The sequence below is a fragment of the Procambarus clarkii genome, chromosome 38 (genome assembly GCF_040958095.1).
Source record: "Procambarus clarkii isolate CNS0578487 chromosome 38, FALCON_Pclarkii_2.0, whole genome shotgun sequence".
Taxonomy (NCBI): domain Eukaryota; kingdom Metazoa; phylum Arthropoda; class Malacostraca; order Decapoda; family Cambaridae; genus Procambarus; species Procambarus clarkii.
The window spans coordinates 13,584,695-13,600,931 of record NC_091187.1 but is presented as its reverse complement, the minus strand read 5'-3'; the positions used below and the strand labels follow the sequence as shown (position 1 = coordinate 13,600,931).

Here is a 16,237-nt window from a genome sequence, read left to right as displayed (position 1 = left end):
ATGGACCATCGAATTTTAGACCATCACAGGACCGCCGACTTGTATTTTCAGTCATATGCAACGCCAATCAGTTAAATGCACCCTAGTGATTTATATTCACCACGAGTGTAACACGCGTTTCTAGCATATAAATATATGTCTGCGGAGCTAGAATATATGAATGTTCCAATTGACACAAATACGACAGTAGGATAAAATGTACATTATATTTATGTATGGACTTATGTATAAGTGCCAGTATTCTTGAGTATTGATCATTCACTGTGATACGCAATCATTTGTCTACAAATTGTGGTGATTTCACATGTAGTCACTTCTTTTATTATTAACTTGTTTATTTATAATATAAAAATCCTTTCCAACATACACTTAAGCATGGATTTGGGTTATGGAAAGCATAAATAATTATTTGTTTTATTTCACTTGAATAGGTCGCTAATGTAAGCTATGTGGGAGTCTGTCATCCAACGTCATCCAGCCAAGGAAAATCTGTTTAATCCCATCAGCGTAAATATCATATTGCTATAACTGTGGCTTTGTTATAATATTAACAAAACTTTTCCTGGAGAACAATAAGTTCCTAGAAGAGATTCGTAGCATGTGGGTAGCCTAGCCTCCCCAGTAAGGGAGTCTGACCCGTGTGTCCCCGAGCCCAAGGTTGGCACTCAATCTTCTTCTCAGTTGCCATGGCCCGCCCTAAACTTCTCCTGTTCATTTTGTTACATAAGAGTTCAAATGAACAAGCCTCAGAGTATTGTATATTCAAGCGTCAAAAGGATTACGATAGTCAAACATTTACAGTTGCAGGAACAAATGAGTCTGTCCTGCTGTCATGTTTAGGTCGTCACTAAATGAACAAAAATAAGGTGTTCGCACGCCAGCAGCTAGAAAGAGAGGCTCGTTGCACCAACACACACTCACAGTGGGTGTGCGTAACTCACAGTGGTACGCGTGTGAGGTGGGCTGGCGCAATGGACTCCTATCTCTACCCATAGTCAGTTTTACATTCATCAGTGAACACAGACAAATCATTGGATACCATATGTACGAAGTGTAGCGGCTATACGGACCAGATATACTACTGAATCGTCTACATTGTCTACAGGGCAACACGCAAGTTAGTGTCGAAATTTGTTAGCCTGGATGAAAGTAAGATGTAGTTTGTATAGAATACAATAACCGAATAACAGCAGTTTAGTTTGATTAGGTGATAGGCTATACTCTCTAAATGTTAATTGACATTACGCCTAACACCAAACCGAACTCTTCACTAAGGGAATATATGCATCGAGAGTTGAGTTTAAATCTGGAATATACACCGAATACACACCTAACCGACGATACAGGATTCTATTTAACACAGGAATACAGGAATTCTATTTAATTTAGAGGATTAAAGTATACTTGCTGGTTGGTGGCTGTAATTAAGGCCACCACAAGTACTTACTGACCAACCATTCAGCAAGATTACTTTTGTCCTGAACATAGTCTAGGACTAAAGTAAATTGTATATACACCGAGAAGCTGGGTACACATTGTTGTTGTTTTAGATTCAGCTACTCTGAACAAAACTTCCAAGTAGCACAGGCTATGGTGATCCCGTAGTGGACTTATCTGGCACAGGAGCGGGGCAAATAGCACGGGCTATGGTGAGCCCCGTAGTGGACTTACCAGGCACAGGAGCGGGGCTGTGCTGAACTGGGTACACCTCTGTGTGTGTGTGTGTGTGTGTGTGTGTATATATATATATATATATATTATATATAATATATATATAATATATATATATATATATATATATATATATATATATATATATATATATATATATTTATATATAATTAACGATAACTTATATTTCACATAAAACAAACTTAAGTATAATATATATGAGCCCTATGTATATTAAATGTATGTTTTATATGGAACGTGAGTTCCATATAAGTTCCGTGTATCTTAAATTCCGTGTATAAATAATGTGATTCAAAGATTCATTTGGATTAGCCCGTCTTCCAAACAAAGACTCAAATGTGATTCCATGTCTTCCCGGCCGGAGAATGTTTAACACGAGGCAAGAACTCTTCGTCATGCGCATTAATGACAATATGTAAAAGACAAATCGAACGCTTTATGTAGCATACATAAATCTGTATCTGTGTATTTACGTATGTAGCTTAGCCTAACATGTTAAAAGCACTACAATCACCTTCTGGGGTTGATTGTTCAATAAATCCCTGAACTGTATGTTTGACAAATCTCTCACCCTGTCCATGGAGGACAGAAGAAAATGCATATATGCTGGTTAGCATTGTAAATGTGTAGTCACTTGTACAGTCTGACCTCTGGGGTCAACCGGCGCGATGGAGAATAAGCTGTGACGTGGTCGTTACAGATTTGTGTGTGGAAATAAGATAGTTGATGACTGCTTACGAAATCTTGGTCAGAGAATTGTGTCCACAGAGGAAAAAATTTAACTTTCAGGTAAAGTCAAAGGAAAGTAACGAAACGATGGAGAAGGAAAGTCACTAAATAGTGATTGAGAACAGTAATGAAACAATGGGTGATGAAGGAAAGTGAAGTGTGTATAAATCATGGTAATCTAAGTGAAAGGAATAACTATAGTTAAAAATAAAATAAAAAAATCAGTGGGGTCAACAATGGACGTCAAAGGCCTGCAAAAAAAAACACTCGGAAAATACAACGTTCAACTTACCGGTGAACTTGGAAGGTAAACTATACAATGAATAGTTGTCATTTTGTGAACTTACTGGGGACGAATAAGAAAGTGCATTGATTAATAATGGATCACCTAGACTGAAAATGTTCTCATGGAATGTTAACAGCTTAAGAAACAAGAGTTACAGATGTTAATTTTTATGTAATGTGAAATTATATTGATGTGGCCCTCCAGGAAACAGGGGATAGAAATGAAAGCTCATTGAAATTAAATGGTTATAAAGGATTTCACCTTTTCGCCACAAATAGAGGGACGTCGATTTACGTTAAGAACTCCATACGAGCGGAGTAAAAAAAAAACGAGAAAGAGTTGAGAAAACCCGTCAAAAACACAGGGTATAGAGAGTGTCTGTGTTAAATTATCATTAAGGGAGGGGAATTTATTGTAGTTGATTTGTGTGTATCCAGGAACTGCTTTTACGCTCACTATCTACATGACTGCATCCTTAATGCTCGGCACACAAGCCTCCGGACAGTGGGAAGGATTAACGCTAATTGGATCAAATGGTTAGTCTCTTCAAGTTCAAGTGCGTTTATTGAGACAATAAAATACATCTCGAAGGGCTAGAGTAGCTTAGACTATTTCTACCTTCCTCTAGTTCAAGTCCCTCAGGGGCGTACTAATCCAGCGAGTACAAAGTCACAAATCACAGTACAAGAATCACATTTCGGGACCAAAAAGCCAAAGCTTAACCCCCTCCGCAAGCACAACTAGGTCAGTACATTTTACCTCGCAGGTTAATATATTAAACACAGCATATAAGTGTTACACTCTTGGGGCAAGGTGCTTGTAGCTCCTAAGTATTCTGTCTATCATACCATTATCACACATCCAAGCAAATTGATATTGTACACTACTACTTTACAGTCTCTACAAGATCATCCAGATACTAGTCACTTGGGAAACAATGAACCAACTCACATCAGGGGAGGACGGCTTGACGAGGCCTGCATTTTAAACTCTCAAGGGAGGAGGGGTTGGGGAGTTTGGAACTCGAATTGTTAGGAAACTACTTTGCGACCACGTTGCCAATCTTGAATTATCATTGCAGGCGATGAGTCACAATAACGTCGCTGAAGTATGTTGACCAGACCACACACTAGAAGGTGAAGGGACGACGACGTTTCGGTCCGTCCTGGACCATTCTCAAGTTGATCGTGAATTGTCCTTGGAAAAAAAAAGTCCTCTTCCAAAGGAAAAGATTTAATATTAATAAAGACAAGAAAAGTGCATTCATTCAAAATGTAGAAGATTGTTATCAACAATACGCGCCTCTCTGCGTTGATAGCTTTTACGAGGACATGGTCGAGAACATAGAGAAATTACTACAGAGGGAAAATAACGGGGGCAGGGGCAGCAAGTCACATAGACCTAAGAAATTTAAATATTCTAATGATCAGCAAGTCAAGGGGTGGGAAGGGAACTATCAGGAGAAATCGCCAAGCCATTACGACTATATAGCACTGGGAAGGGGTCAGGATAAGGATTTGGGATGGGACCGAAGGGAAAGGAATGGTGCCCAACCACTTGTGGATGGTCGGGGATTAAACACAGACCTGCATGACGCGAGACCGTCGTTCTTACCGTGCAGTCCAGAGAAACATTCTCTCCTTGGACGATGACGTTTCAGTCCGTCCTGGATCATTCTCGAGTCAACTGTGTGTGGTTTGGTCAACATTTTTCAGCCACGTTATTGTGACTCTTCGTCTGCATTCTCTCCAGGGCGGGAGAGAATGTTACGGGGCACACACAAAGCATGGTTAAAATTAGAATGAGGGATGAAGAGAAAAATACAATGTTGGAAGTGGCAAGGGAATACAGCCAGGTAAGGAAGGAGGCGCGAGACAGATACTGGCAAAAGATTGCATAGTCACTTGGTAATACTAAGAACCTTAAATACATATGGGGATAATCAGAGAAGTAAACAAAATCAGGGGTTGTAACACCAAATTCATTGCTTACCAGACCCAGGAATGTTTGTTAATGAATTAGTAGACATGGTCTAGTGCTGCTAGTATGCAGTCCTGATCTGAAGCCACGAGAAACACATTGATTCGTGGGAAAAATATTAGAAATGGTGTAACTTTATGTGCTGCAAATATAGGATCAGTAACATGCACTGAGATAACTTACGATGAGCTATTTGTAGATATGAAAAGTGGCAGGTCTACTGCTCCGGGAAAGGATAGAGTAACTAGTATAAAATGCACACACACTTGGCGCTGAATAGCCTAACCGGTTTCAGAATCTGGCAGAGGCCTAAATCCCTACACAAACAATTCATCCAATTATATTGTTCAGTACAATGAGTTATGTATGACATTCTCACGTATTTAGCAGGTATGAAAACTAGTCCCTTAGTTGATTTGTTTAACGCGAGTTATAGTGAGGGAAAGTTACCAAGAAAATGGAAAGAGACTGTCATCATTCAATTACCCAAGTCAGTTGGAGGTTACAGGCTTGTATCCTTAACATCCTGCTTTTGAAAAATGATGGAAAGGATCTTGTTAAATAGACTACTCTACCTTGTAAGAGGTAACACGTTCAATAACCTCAGGCTTTATCAAGTACTGCAGACTTACGGGCTCACCATAGCCCGTGCTGCTTGGAACTTTTTGTTCCAGGTAGCGAATCTTAAACAACAACAACATACTGCAGACTGTTTCATAAAATGTTTGTCTAATGGGGAAGACAACTGTAAAGTTTTTGTTGATCTGTAAGGAGCATTTGATAAAGCCAGTGGGCAAGTTATCTTATATGAATTAGCCAATCTGAGAATAACAGGGAGATTGCTACGTTGTTTGTTTTAGATTCAGCTACTCTGAACAAAAAGTTGCAAGTAGCACGGGCTATGGCGAGCCCGTCGTATTTACCCGGCACAGGAGACGTGCGCGAGATTGCTACATGTTGTTTTAGATTCAGTTACTCGAAACGAAATTTCCATGTAGCACAAGCTATAGTGAGCCCGTAAGATTGCTACATTGGATACGTGATTATCTTCAAGGAAGAAAGGGTCAGATGTGGTACGAATGATATATGACAGTGGAAAGGATGTTTCAATTACCGATAGCTACTTTTCAAAGGGGGAGTTTTAAGTTCCACTTTATTAAATGAATGTATTCATGAACAGATTAGCATCAGAGATGTATCTTCCAAGGATCAGTGTACCTACATAACAGGATAAAATCCACAGGAGCCGTGATGAGGATTCGAACCTATGCGCTGGCTATTCCCAGATTTTCTCATTTATATATCACGATAATGCGATTTCTGTGTATCCTACATAACAGTTGGGACAGAAGAGGCAATGGAACATCTAATGACTGACGAATTCAAGAATATTGTTTTGGTTACTCCTGAAGTGGGATTAATTTGACATAGGTTTTAGTTTAAAGTATCCGACATACTTGGAACCTGAATTTCTTCATCTCAACAACGAAAGTATTGTGTGGGCTAAAAAGAACATTGTACGTGGTGAAAAACAAAGCCAAATTGTTGCCTTGTTAAAGAGTGAGGCTCCAGAAAGAATTTTTGTGTAAGGATACAGGAAAGTGGAAAAATATATTGAGGAGCCTACATTACGCATGAAGTGTTCCCGTTGGGGGCCCGTGGGGCCATATGACTTGAAATGCAGTTTGACTCCAGATGTCGGTACTGCAGTAAAAACCATGATATGCGAGAGTGTAGGTACTAACTAAATCCTGCATGATATGCAGGATTTAGTTAGCTATGTTAAACAGATGGGGAGTAGTGAAAAGTGAAGAATCTGAAAAGTATTGGAGATAGAATTTCAGAGATAAATGTAGCCTCTGTCATTAGATTAATGAAAGGTGGGGAAGTTAGTGAATTAATCCTCTCAGTTCAGAAGGTGGGAAGTAATGAACAATGTATGTTAAAGTATAATAAGATAGCATATATATGAGAACCTTATGTTCTAATGTTATAAAGCATGATGTTACTCCAGAATATATTGATTTGCCTAAGAGACAATTCACACCATCATGGGAACATTGTAACGTAGATGTAGTAATTATTCCCCTGCAAAAGAAAAAAGTATGTATGAGATAGGAGAGTTGAGGGCAACATATGATTCTATAATTGGAAAATTACTTATAGAAAACACTCTACATGTATTTTCTGATGGTTCAGTAATTAGGGATGGAAAGGCAGGATGTGGAGTCTTGATCAGGGAGTACACTGACATCGGCACTGTAGATACTGTTATTGGACGCCGCTTAACTGACAATGTCTCTTCAACGCAGGCTGAACTCCAAGCTGTATTAGCATTACAGGAAGTAGTCAAATGTGGTAAAAAGTGCCTGTTTCCTTATAAACAGTAGAGGAGCAATGAAATCTTTAAATAGCAGACGACCAGTATACCACAATATTGTGAACGAGTGTAGAGAGAATGTTAAGACATTATAAAAAAAATGGGTATAAAGTAAGATTCATGTGGATCCTTCACATGTGGGAATACTGTTGAATGAGGCAATTGACGAGATAGCGAAGAGAGCCTCGGAAAAAACTCTTGTCGATATTGTATGTCAGAAAGCTTTGAAACAAATAAAGATTCAAGATGATCTAAGGTGATGAAGAAAAAGTTAAGAGAATGGCAATGGTGGACAGCAGTAACACACTTAATTAAACATTATGTAATAATAAATACAAATTCGTCCTTCACTTACGGTAGAGAAAAGTCTACTTGGAAGGATTCAATTTACATGTGATTAAGAGTAGGATACAGATATTTCTGGCAATACGGTGTTGACGTCAGTGAAAAAGATAAGGAGTGTAAATTATGTAGTATGCCGCACCCCGACACTTTAAATCATTATGTATTTGAGCGTCAACTTTTTTCCTTATTTCTATAGCTATTAATAAGTAGTGTACAACAACAAATTGTTTGGATGTGTGATAATGGTATGATAGACAGAATACTTAGGAGTTACAAGCATGTTGCCCCAAGAGTGTAACACTTATATGCTGTGTTTACTATATTAACCTGCAATGTTAAATGTGATTGTTGTATTGTGATTTGTGGGTTTGTACTCACTGGATTTGTGCGCCTCTTGAGGGACTTGAAATAGAGAAGGGTAGAAATAGCCTAAGCTACTCTATCTCTTTAAGATGTATTTTATTGTCTCAATAGACGTACATGAACTTGAACCAAAATAAGAAATGACAGATACAACGTAATCAATAAGACACCTCACAGTATACAATTTGATTACTATTGGAATGTAAAATGTTAAATATGATTAATATATGTGTACTGTATAGATTTGAGCCTCTTGAGGGACCTTAAATAGACGAGGGTAGAAATAGCTAAAGCTACTCTATCCTTTTAAGATGTATTATATTATCTCAATAAACCTACTTGATTACTTGATAGAAGTGTACATGCGTGTGTACGTTGTGCTAGAAGTGTACATGTGTATGAACACTGTGGAAGGCGCCAAGCAGTGATGATATATATCACAAAAGAACTATTGTTAGTAATATGTATGATACGACTAATGGTCATAGAGAGTAATCACGTTATCGTGAGGCATCGATGAGCAAATCCGTAGGAGCCGTGATGAAGATTCGAACCAATGTGCTGGATGTTACCAGGCACACGCTCTGGACAACTACGTAACGACATGGTTTTGACCATGTACCTGGGCTGTACATGTACCATGTACCCAGCACATTGGTTCGAACCCTCATCACGGCTCCTGCGGATTTGCTCACTAATATACATGTTGATGGCAATATGTATATTAAGAATAATATATGTAAGGAGATATAAAAAGCCTCTAGTGATCATTACCACCTCATATTAGTGTGCATGAACATACTTAGGAGATAATTAACGTGAAGGAATGCTTGCTCATCTCGTAGCAACCTAGCAGCCAATTAAACAACAAGGGATGCTGGCTCTTTGCTGGTATCAGCACAGGATATCCTGTGGACAAGGTGGGACTCGCCACAGGGTGAAAACATTCCCTCCTGCATGCCAGGTGCATCATGAACTGAATATTTTACCTTCATAATAGCTCTATCGGTAACAAAATATTTTGTACTGAAATGTGTGAACTGATCAATGTAAACAAAACTCGTACAGGCTCTTTTTGTTTCCATAGTGTTGTACAGCAGCAGATAACTTCTGACTCCTGTTAGTAGGCTATGGGAAGCTTTCTTCCTATAAGCCTTACCTTACTAGTTTTACACACAGGTGGGTACAGGAGCAGACGACTGCTGACTCCTGTTAGCAGGCTGAGAGCTTTCCCTTCTCATAGCTCATGGTAAGCCTTACCCTACTAGTTTTACACACAGGGGAGTACAGGAGCAGACGACTGCTGACTCCTGTTAGCAGGCTGAGAGCTTTCCCTTCTCATAGCTCATGGTAAGCCTTACCCTACTAGTTTAACACACAGGTGGGTACAGGAGCAGACGACTGCTGACTCCTGTTAGCAGGCTGAGAGCTTTCCCTTCCCATAGCTCATGGTAAGCCTTACCCTACTAGTTTTACACACAGGTCGGTACAGGAGCAGACGACTGCTGACTCCTGTTAGCAGGCTGAGAGCTTTCCCTTCCCATAGCTCATGGTAAGACTTACCCTACTAGTTTTACACACAGGTTGGCACAGGAGCAGATGACTGCTGACTCCTGTTAGCAGGCTGAGAGCTTTCCCTTCCCATAGCTCATTGTAAGCCTTACCCTACTAGTTTTACACACAGGGGAGTACAGGAGCAGACGACTGCTGACTCCTGTTAGCTGGCTGAGAGCTTTCCCTTCCCATAGCTCATGGTAAACCTTACCCTACTAGTTTTACACACAGGTGGGTACAGGAGCAGACGACTGCTGACTCCTGTTAGCAGGCTGAGAGCTTTCCCTTCCCATAGCTCATGGTAAGCCTTACCCTACTAGTTTTACACACAGGGGAGTACAGGAGCAGACGACTGCTGACTCCTGTTAGCTGGCTGAGAGCTTTCCCTTCCCATAGCTCATGGTAAGCCTTACCCTACTAGTTTTACACACAGGTGGGTACAGGAGCAGATGACTGCTGACTCCTGTTAGCAGGCTGAGAGCTTTCCCTTCCCATAGCTCATGGTAAGCCTTACCCTACTAGTTTTACACACAGGTGGGTACAGGAGCAGACGACTGCTGACTCCTGTTAGCAGGCTGAGAGCTTTCCCTTCCCATAGCTCATGGTAAGCCTTACCCTACTAGTTTTACACACAGGAGGGTACAGGAGCAGACGACTGCTGACTCCTGTTAGCAGGCTGAGAGCTTTCCTTTCCAATAGCTCATAGTAAACCTTATCCTGAAAGTTTTCCCTGGAACACGATCGGGTTTATAACCAGGTCCCCCCAATTATTGCTGGATGAACAGGGGCGAACAGTTAAAAATCGGTGTCCAATCGTCCGTCTCAATAAGGGGCTCGAACCCTTGACTCGGGTATGTGAGGTGAGGGCGCTAACCACTACACCACACGGTATTATCTAACACCAGATTATTTCTTATCTCAAATTCGATTATGTAATTCACTTAAACAAATTGCTCATTAATCGTAATTATATGAGTACGACTGATATCGTATAATTAATACGATGATTAGCTGGCATGATTTTTAAGTTAATTGGATTAATTTCATGAGGCAGGTCCCAAAATGTTTGCATTGGTTCTATCTAGAGGGCCAAATATTTCTCGCTGGGTCCCATCTTGGAGGCTAAATGTTTCTTATTAGGTCCCATCTACGAGGCTAATGTTGCTCACTGGTCCCATCTAGGAAATATTATGGTGTTTAACGAAGATAAGTTCCAGCTCATGCGCTACGGAAAAAATTAAAATATAAAAACGGAAACCACGTACAAAACTCAGGCAAATCATAACATAGAACGAAAAGGCAATGTAAAGGATCTGGGTGTACTCATGTCGGAAGACCTTACCTTTAAAGAACACAATAAAGTAGCCGTCACAACTGCAAGAAAAATGACAGGTTGGATAACAAGAACTTTTCACACTAGAGATGCTATACCGATGATGATACTTTTCAAAACGCTTAGGCTCTCTAGAGTGGAGTACTGCTGCACAATGACAGCCCCTTTCAAAGCTGGAGAAATTGCTGACCTGGAGAGCGTGCAGAGATCCTTTACTGCTAGAATCCACTCAGTAAAACATCTAAACTACTGGGACCGACTAAAGAGCCTAAATCTGTATTCCCTTGAGCGCAGGCGGGAAAGATACGTAATAATCTATACGTGGAAAAAAATTGAGGGTCTCGTCCCAAACCTGCACACAGAAATAACAGCACATGAGACCAGAAGGCATGGTAGGATGTGCAGAATACCCCCGTTGAAAAGCAGAGGCTACAGGTACTCTGAGAGAGAACTATCAACATCAGAGGCCCGAGACTGTTCAACACGCTTCCACTACACATAAGGGACATAACTGGCCGACCCCTCACAGTGTTCAAGAGAGAACTTGACAAACACCTCCAAAGGATACCTGATCAACCAGGCTGCGAGCAGCCGCGTCCAACAGCCTGGTTGATCAGTCTAGCAACCAGGAGGCCTGGTCGACGACCGGGCCGCGGGGACACTAAGCCCCGGAAGCACCTCAAGGTAACCTCAAGGTAGGAGGCTAATGTTGCCCACTGGTCCCATCTAGGAGGCTAATGTTGCCCACTGGTCCCATCTAGGAGGCTAATGTTGCCCACTGGTCCCATCTAGGAGGCTAATGTTGCCCACTGGTCCCATCTAGGAGGCTAATGTTGCCCACTGGTCCCATCTAGGAGGCTAATGTTGCCCACTGGTCCCATCTAGGAGGCTAATGTTGCCCACTGGTCCCATCTAGGAGGTTAATGTTGCCCACTGGTCCCATCTAGGAGGCTGATGTTGCCCACTGGTCCCATCTAGGAGGTTAATGTTGCCCACTGGTCCCATCTAGGAGGCTAATGTTGGCCACTGGTCCCATCTAGGAGGCTCAGGTTGCCCACTGGTCCCATCTAGGAGGTTAATGTTACCCACTGGTCCCATCTAGGAGGCTAATGTTGCCCACTGGTCCCATCTAGGAGGCTAATGTTGCCCACTGGTCCCATCTAGGAGGTTAATGTTGCCCACTGGTCCCATCTAGGAGGCTAATGTTGCCCACTGGTCCCATCTAAGAGGCTAAATGTTTCTAACTAGGTCCCATCTACGAGGCTACTGTTGCTCATTGGTCCAATTTAGGGGAGGCCAGATGTTTCTCATTACTACCATCTAGGACACTAAGTGTAGCTCACTGGTCCCATCTATCAAGACAAATCTTGGCCAGAAGTGTCATCTAGTGTTAGGCACCCCTAGACTAAGAAGCCTGGTGATGGCAGAAATCCTTCCAGAGCTGCCTTATGTAAACATCCGGTTTAAACTCTTTTCTCGTTTTCTTTGATATCTAAATTACAGTAATTTTTGTAAAGGGTACTATTATATTGTGAGGGATATCTGTGTCTTTGTTTCATGAGGGTTATCTGTGTATTTGTTTCATGAGGGGTATCTATAGTTTATGTGGGATATCTTTTTGTGAGGGTCATTATTATTTTTAAAGTTGTATGCAGTTGTTTCATCAAGTTACGGAAGATAAAATTTGTGATAAAGTAATCAAATAGTTATACTTTGCAAGAAATAATTTGGAAAATATTTAAGTTAGTAAGGGTCAAAGAATCTTATTGTCTGTCTTTAGTTAGATGTTGGACTAAAGCCTATCAACCACGGAAGAGTTCTTAAGGGCCTATGAACAACAGGAATATTTTTGTCTTCAACATTGTATAGGACTAAAAATAAACTCGGTGATTTTATACCGTAGTGCTAAATATACATAACGGTGTACATATCCCTTATCGTCTATGTATATGTATATGGATCAGGATCATCCAATTACGTTAAAATACTTCTAGACGTTGCTGTAGCGACATCTAGAAGTTGCTACTTAGGCTCATCTACAAGTACCTCTGGAAGTTTACACCACCTATTCAGGTAAATTTTTCCAAATGTAAACTATGACTTCAAAACTATTCACAAACATTACATCATTATGTACAGGAACGTGATAAAAAATCTAGATTTTAGACAACTCTGTTGCCAATGTTCAAGAAATATCCAAGTATTTTATAAGGGAAGAATATTACCTAACCTAACTAATATACCTAACCTCGGGATACCTAACTACCAGGTATCCCGAGCTTGGTTATATTAAGCTTGTACTGCCTGCAATTAAGTCTCATACTTCAAACCCATCCTCGGTTTTAGGTAGTAGTTTTTATAACTTTGTGCACCAAAGTACAAACATTTACGTATTAAGCAATTAGATTTTGTACTATTTACTTTATAGTTCGATAAAAATGAGGCTATAAACAAACTTAAATATTCCAAGGCCTAATATAGCACACATATGTACTATATTAGGCCCCAAATATCGTGTATTAAGCTTAGGAAGGTTAGATTAGTTTAGTTTGTCTATGCAACATAAATATAAAATGTTTTCCTGTTTGTCCAAATTCAATAGTACCGCTGTACTATTGAATCTTAGATTTTAGATTCAGTTTTTTAGTTTTAGATTTAGCTTCTAGGAACTAAAATTTCCATGTAGCACGGGCTATGGTGAGCCCGTCAATAGTGCCGATTTATATTTTCTAATTGCGTTGTACGTCTATATATGTACTATGGTCCTCATCGTTACTACAAATACCGCCAAACTAGAAGGGTGAGCTGCTCACTTACCTATCTCATGACCATGTACCCAAACGTCAGCTATAAGGTGTGTGTCTCAAAGCAGTGTACGTCACTAAGGAATTTTCCTGGTGTAGGAAAGTTGAGTGTAGCCTACACTGTCGAGTCCGTCGACAGTGTAGGCGTCGCGAACGGACTCCACCTGGCAAAACATGCTCCGGTAAAGTTTGATCAACGTTTAATCAAGGCTGGATTACTGTTTAATCGACGTTATATCAAGGTTATCCATGTTGGTCCTAAATTCCATCAATGTACGTCGTTTGCCCAGATTTCGATACAGGCTCTTCCAGGCAGGCCTCTTGAGCTGCCACAACGAACCAAAAAAAAGTAGAAAAAAAAGACATATGTTCCTAACCTAATCGGCGCAAGGATAGAAAACATGGTTGTGCGTCGCTGTGATTCGTAGTACACTGTATTTTCTCCGTTGGGGATTTACGCATCAAATTGCGATGCATTATTTGGGAGAACAGGTTCCCATTTTCTACGTTGGAGATTTACGCATCAAAATGCGATGCATTATTTGGGAGAACAGGTTCCCTCTTCACTCGTTACAACTACTCTCTATTCTGTTTGCATGCTCCTCGACCGGTTATCTTGTAAATGACCGAATTCTTAAGCGAGAAATGGGGTTGCATGTGATAAAATTTTAAACGAAAATTGTCACACTTATTTCCATATGTAATGGAGCATAGGCTATATGTAGCTAAGCGTTTGATTAAGTGGTAGTTAGTGATCCCACTTCTTATGTGAAGTGCCGTTTGCACTCTTGAAATACGATCACGATTATTTAAGCAGGCCGTTCACTTTGTACAACATTCAAAATGCAAAGTACTAACCTAACCAGAAACGTACCAACTCCAGCCACCCACCTAACTTGACCTACTGTTGCTTAGAAAACATGTATTTGTGTAAGCCGCTAGTTTTCATATTATTTTGTAATGTGTAAATTGGGTTTTCGTCTTCCCAGACTTCCCTTTCGTCAGATCATTGGGTCGGACAGTTCGTAAGTTGGGCACCATCTCTGGTAATAATATGGGGCCCCATAGCCTCGAAGAAGATAATAAAAGACTTTGAATGAAGTCCTAGCAGTTTCTTTTTATTGTACATATATCATATTATACTACATGCAGCTGTCACCTACTGCATGGGGTGAAAGCTTCTCCCCCGTATCAACCTATCTTGGCTTTGTGCCTTGGAGAGGCCACTCCAGACCCACAACCTGAGCACAACTCCATAGTCTCCTGAGACTGATTGATATATTATTGGTGTTTAGCTGTGGCTGTAGCTCTCTTGTAGTGTGGAGGAATACAGACCAAAACAGCTAGGGCCTTTTCTTTGTTTAATTATAAGGTTATAAATATTCTCCGATGGGCCACGAGCTAGCTATAGCGTGTGCAGCACCGCTGCTCAAGTTCGTCTGCCTGTAGGAGTATAAAAACACTTGGACGAAGATGCACATCTGCGGGCAGTGTTGACGCTGCTATTGACAACTGCTAAGTTGAGTGCTGGCAATATGCAGTCCATGAATGAGGTCAGCACATGTGTGTGACCACGTGCGTCCAAAAGATGCCTACTAACCCCATTTAATGTCACTGCTGCTTTGTTTCACTGAAATTATATTAGTTTTGGCTATCCTGTTAGTCTGTCCTGTTAGCCTATCCTGTTAGCCAATCCTGTTAGCCAATCCTGTTAGCCGTACTTGTGGTGGGTAAACTTTTTAAGTCAGAGAGCCCAAATCCTCACATTTTTTTTCAACAGTTTCTCACGTGTCAACCGAAATTTTGGGGAACATATTAATATTTCGTGTCTTTTAAATATTGTGAAAACCTTTTCAAATAATTAAAAATTACTATAGAGTGGTAAAATTAAAGACTATTCTAAGATAAATTATTTTAAGTCATGTACAAGAAAGAATAAATTTAAGTGACGGGATTTTTACTGAAAGGTAATCTACACTGATGATAGTGTGGATATTATTTATTATCTTTCAAGTGTAATTCTCACTGACATATACGACCACACACTTTAAAGCTGCAGTTTTGAACATCAGCAAAAGAATAAACAATAATTCTGACTTTTTAGTTGTTATTTATATCAGATCACTCAGCCATAAGTTTTACAAGTTTTCCCAATACATTACAGTGAACAATCACAACATTTTGATTTAGTTAAAGCACAATGAAAGAAAAGAAAATTAAAGATATTGTTGCATTAGTTCTTAATTCCTTATGAGTAATACATTTAGTGTCTCAGATATCCACCAAACAAGGGTTAATTAAGTCAGCCCTCATTCTTTGAACTGACAGACAGACATTCCGTCTTTATATATAATATATATATATATATATTATATATATATATATATATATAATATATATATAATATATATATAATATATATATATATATATGTCGTACCTAGTAGCCAGAACGCACTTCTCAGCCTACTATCCAAGGCCCGATTTGCCTAATAAGCCAAGTTTTTATGAATTACTTGTTTTTCGACTACCTAACCTAACTTTTTCGGCTACCTAACCTAATCTAACCTATAAAGATAGGTTAGGTTAGGTAGGGTTGGTTAGGTTCGGTCATATATCTACGTTAATTTTAACTCCAATTAAAAAAAACTGACCTCATAATGAAATGGGTAGCTTTATCATTTCATAAGAAAAAAATTAGAGAAAATATATTAATTCAGGAAAACTTGGCTTATTAGACAAATCTGGCCTTGCATAGCAGGCCGAGTACGA

The 16,237-nt window shown here is 39.9% G+C and overlaps 1 protein-coding gene across 1 annotated transcript in view; it reads left to right on the top strand.

Moving 5' to 3' along the window:
- The first annotated feature begins 825 nt into the window (after positions 1-825).
- Positions 826-16,237, top strand: part of LOC123771903 (ecdysone-induced protein 74EF) — a 38,763-nt gene continuing 23,351 nt past the window's right edge. Inside the window, exon 1 of the mRNA XM_045764685.2 lies at positions 826-1,117. The gene's annotated coding sequence lies outside the window, so the exon portion shown is untranslated. The remainder of the gene's footprint in view (positions 1,118-16,237) is intronic.